The sequence below is a fragment of the Alligator mississippiensis genome, chromosome 1 (assembly GCF_030867095.1).
Source record: "Alligator mississippiensis isolate rAllMis1 chromosome 1, rAllMis1, whole genome shotgun sequence".
Classification (NCBI taxonomy): domain Eukaryota; kingdom Metazoa; phylum Chordata; order Crocodylia; family Alligatoridae; genus Alligator; species Alligator mississippiensis.
Window position 1 is genome coordinate 449,390,438 of NC_081824.1, and position 4,594 is coordinate 449,395,031.

The following is a 4,594-nucleotide window of genomic DNA, read 5'->3' on the forward strand; positions in this document are numbered from 1 at the left end:
CAGAAGGGGCTTTGTTTTACGTCACGGGAATGTGTTTATTGGGCATATGTGGAGTTGGGGTACTATAGGAGGAAAGGGGAGTGGGAAGGTATTGATTGGAGGAAATTGTTTGAGTAAGAGGGAAGGAAGGGGAAAGGGAAAGTTGAAGAGAACCAATGTTATGATGTATGTTATGTTACGTGTTGATAATCAAGACGGAGCTGGAACCCTTTGTGAGTGCAGTCTGTAAAAAGGGGAGAAGCATTTCTTTGTTTGCATGGGAAAGTTTTGTTATGTCATGTCATGAGGTGAATGCTGTTATTTAGAGTTCTGAACTGAGAAAGTGGAAATTTTGTTGGTGGTGGTAAACGTGGTATGGCTTTAAATAAAAAAAAAAAATCTGTTCTTATCAGTTTAATCACTGATACGTCCTCCATATGAGGACTGACGCATTAAACGCATTTTTGGTGCCGGGAGTGGGCCTCGGAGCTTGCTCCAGACCCTCCACGCATCGGCCCAGTATTACAGTGCCTCTGGCCCCGGTGCCCGCTCCCCTCCCAGGGGAGCACTGCCTTCCTCCTCTCTGGGTTCCAAAAGCAGCGGCAGCAGGGGCAGGGCCGTGGCCCCTGGGCAGCCCCAGGGGGCAGACCCTATGCAAAGGGATGCTGCTGGCCAGGCAGGCAGCATACTGACATGGAGGGGAGGGAGGGAGAGAGTGCACGTCCGTCCTCCTGCTTGGCAGGCAGCACAGCCCCGCCACCGCCTCCTGCCGGGGGGAGGCCGGGGCTGCGGGCCCCGGGCGGCGGGGGTGCGGGCTGGGAGCCCACCCAGCCTGTGGGGCCCGCCGCGGGCCCGGAAGCGGTGCCTGGAGGGTGGGTTGGGGAGGCCGGGGACTTCCCAGCTACTGGCAGGCAGGCCTTGCAGCCTCTTTCCAAGTCAGCCTGCAAGGCCGTTCAAGACCAGACGCTGCCTTTGTCGAGCATCGTCACCACTGCTGATGACCAAAGCCAGAGTGAGTGGCGGGGCATATGCAAGCGCAAGTCAAATGAAAGCAGTAGACGGAGACCGTGGCAAACAGAAGGAAGGAAGCCCGAGTCGAGTCTGCAGCGCAATGCTGCCAGCTAGTCAAGTGACCCAAACGCTGGCTTGCGTCCAGAGATGCTTCTCGAGCAAATCCGGGGCGGGCGGGACATCCTTCTCCCCTTGTACTCCGCCTCGGCTGGAGTACTGCGTCCAGTTTTGGGCTGGTTCCACAATTCAAAAAGGACCTGACGTGGAGAAGCTGGAGAGAGTCCATCCAGAGAAGAGCCAAGCCCGCCGCGCGCAATCAGAGGTCAGGGAAGCAGACCCTACGATGACAGGCTGAGAGCCCTGCCTGGGGCTCTTGAGCCTAGATAAAGCCCAGGCTCGCTCGCTCGCTCGGGGGCAATCTGATGGCCACCTCTAAGTTGACCGCCAACCAGTAGCTGGGGGAACGCGTTTGTTCACCCGAGCGAGCGCCCCAAGGAAGGGAGGACGACCCGGTTGAACGGTCATCAACTAACTACTACAAGGCCGTTTCAGGCTGGACATGAGGAAGAATTTTTTTCCTGTCCGAGCCCCCAAGGCAAGGTCTGTCGGGAACAGCCTGCCACCGGAGATGGTTCGGTTTGAGCGCCTGCGTCCCTTGAACCCCTTCAAGAGCAAACAGGATGCTTCTCTTGCTGGGATCCACTGACCCCAGCGGACTTCCTTCTGGTCCTTTTGGCAGGGGGCTGGACCAACTCAATGATCTTCTGAGGTCCCTTCCAGCCTAAACGTCTATGAAATTGTTGACTCAAGTCAAGGAAGGAGCGGCACGCACCTGCCAGCCCCCGCTTTCCCGCCCTCAGGAGAGCCAGCCAGTCGCTCAGTCGCCAGGCCCCGGGACCGGCCGAGCAACCCCCACTGCCGGGGCTGCCCCTGGCCGTGCTCCCTGGGCCACCGGCCCGGGGCACCTGCTCCCACTCCGGGGTTGGGCGGGTTATCGCTTCTCAGCCTCTTGAAGGCTCAGATCGGGGACGGCCGGGCGGAAGCCTGGCTGTTTCCCGGTCGGGCCAATGGGAGACGGAGAGCGAGGAGGAGATGATGGCGGCGGACGGAGCGTTTTCGATGAAAGAAGGATCAATTGTGAGGAGGAGCATGCTGGTGGACAAGGAGTGGCGGAAGGAGGCGACAGCGGAGAATGGTCAGCCGATGGAGGAGGGCGTGTGGATGGTGGCAGGTAGAAAGCGGAAGCAGGAAGAACGGCTGAGGGAAGAGAAGGAATTGGAGGAGGTAGCAAGAGGCGAGAAAGCAGGGAAGAAAGAAGAGAAGAAGGAGCAGCAGGTGCAGCGGGACCAGCGGAGCGAGAGCGCGACAGGGAAAGAATGGGGCAAGGAAGAATGCAGTGAAGAAGGAGGAGATAACACAGGACCCATGTGGGGAGAGAACAACCCACGGCGGTGGGTAAAGCTAAGGTTAAAAGCGACTTTGTTGAAAGAGGGATTTTTGGGAGAATCGAGACTACAAAGGGCAGAGTTTATGGAAAGAATACTATTCGGAGACTGCGGAGTGGATGCGAAGGACGAGCGCGGTTATCGCGCATGAAAACAACCGGGCGTGGACTATTACATTCTGGAAGAGAGGGGCTTATGATGACTTCTGGGTGCAGCAAGATAAATTGAGGAGGGAGGGGGCACTGAAGGGGATACGCTTTGAGGCGGGGGAAAAAGAACGAGGGAGAGTGTTGGTGATTCGTTTGTTTAACGATATGGTGGAGCAGGAGGACGTGGCGAGATGGTTAGAGGGCAAGGTGCAGAGGGTCATGTGGGTAGAACGGATTCTTGATAAGTATAAGATCTGGAATGGGGCATGGAGGGCACGGGTGTTGCTGTTTGAGGGGGGGAGCGGGGGGGGGGTCAAGCATTTGTCTTCTACTTGTTTTTTGGGGCCTAACAAGGGGTATGTTAATTATTTTGGGCAACCCAAACTGTGTTCAACTTGTGGGAAGGAGGGGCACCTGGCGGCGTTTTGCGAGTTCACAGTTTGCTTTCGGTGTGGGGGACAGGGGCATAGGGCACGGGTGTGCACGACGGTTGGGAAATGCATTATTTGTGGGAAAGAGGGGCTTTTTTTGCGGGAGTGCCCCATATCAAATGCCAGTCGGGCTCGGGCGGGGGGGAAGGAACCGGAGAGCGAGGAGGAGGATGTAGAATCCTTGGGTGGGGGGGGGGAGGAAGATGAAGATGGGAAGGAAGAGGGAGAGGAGGACAGCGTGTCCTCAGTAGCCTCCATGGAGGGAATAACCGGGGCTGAAGAAGGGGCGGGTATGGGGGGGCGTGGGGAGGATAAGGGGGAGGGGGGGAAGGAAGAGTGTCTGAAGAAATTTGAGAAGGAAGAGGGGACAAGGGAAGTAGGTGGGAGGGAAAGTGGAGAGGCACTGGCAAGACAGAGGGAAAGTGCTGAAAGTAGTGGGGGAAAGGAGGTGAAGAAAGCGAAGGGGAGGAAAGGGGTAGACAAGAAGCAGGAAGGGGAAGAAGAAATGGGGAAGGAGATGGGGAAGGGAAAAAGGTTGTTGGGGGAGAGGGAGAAAGAAGGAAAGAGTCCGGGAAGCAGCAGGGAGAGTGGGGAAGAAGGGTTTCTTAAGCCCCATGGCCATTGTGGCTTTAGCAAGAGCTATGGGAATGTGGGTAGAGGGGATGGGGAGGGGAGGAAAAGAAGGTTTGAGAGGGAAAGGGGGGGGAGGTGAAGCGGTGGGCTGAAAGAGAATGTTGCGGATAGTGTCCCTAAATGTGAGGAGTTTATTAGGGAGAAAGAAATGGGAAAGGATAAGAGAATGCCTGGAGCAGAAGGAGGCAGATATATTTTGTTTGCAAGGATGTGGAATTGGGTGAAGCAGGGATTACGGGCACCTGAGGAGAAGATGGGGTTGGGGACAATCATGGTGGGCAGGGGCAGAGGATAATAGGGCAGTGGGAGTGTTAATTGGGGGGGGCGGGATTGGCAGGTGAAGGGTGTTAAGATGTTGGTGGAGGGGAGGCTGCAAAGGGTGAACTTGAGGGTGGGGGGGGAGGAAGTGATTTTATGGAATGTGTATGCACCAGCAGGGAAGGTAGAAAGGATGGGGTTTTTCAAGAGGTTGGCTGTTTGTTGTGGGGGGGAGGGCATAAAATAGTAGTAGGGGACTTTAACTGTATTATTCAGAGAGGGGATCGGGTGGGGGGGGAATGGATAGTACGGGGAGATACTTGAGGGATTGGGTTAAGGAAGAAGGGTTAAAAGACATGTGGGAAGGGGAAGGGGTGGCAACAAGGGTGGATCCGAGTGGGGGGAGGCAGTCACACATAGATTTTATGTTTGTTTCATGGGGAGTGAGGGGGGTGAGGAAAGTGGTTGGGGATGTGGGTTTTTCTGACCATCAAATGTTGAGGGTGCAGGTGGAGGTAGGGGAAGGGGGGAAGTGGGGGAGAGGGGTATGGAAGTTGAATCTGAAATTAGTGGAAGATGAGGGAAGGTGCGAAGAGTTGAGGGAACTATACAGAGGGTGGAGGACACTTTGGGGGTTGTTTGCAACAAGATGGGAGTGGTGGGTGATGGTTAGAGGGAGGGTCAAGGA

The 4,594-nt window shown here is 56.0% G+C and overlaps 1 pseudogene; it reads left to right on the forward strand.

Annotated features, from left to right (window-relative positions):
• Window positions 1-354: 354 nt before the first annotated feature.
• LOC132247881 (U2 spliceosomal RNA) lies at window positions 355-532 on the forward strand (annotated as a pseudogene).
• The last annotated feature ends 4,062 nt before the right edge of the window (window positions 533-4,594 follow it).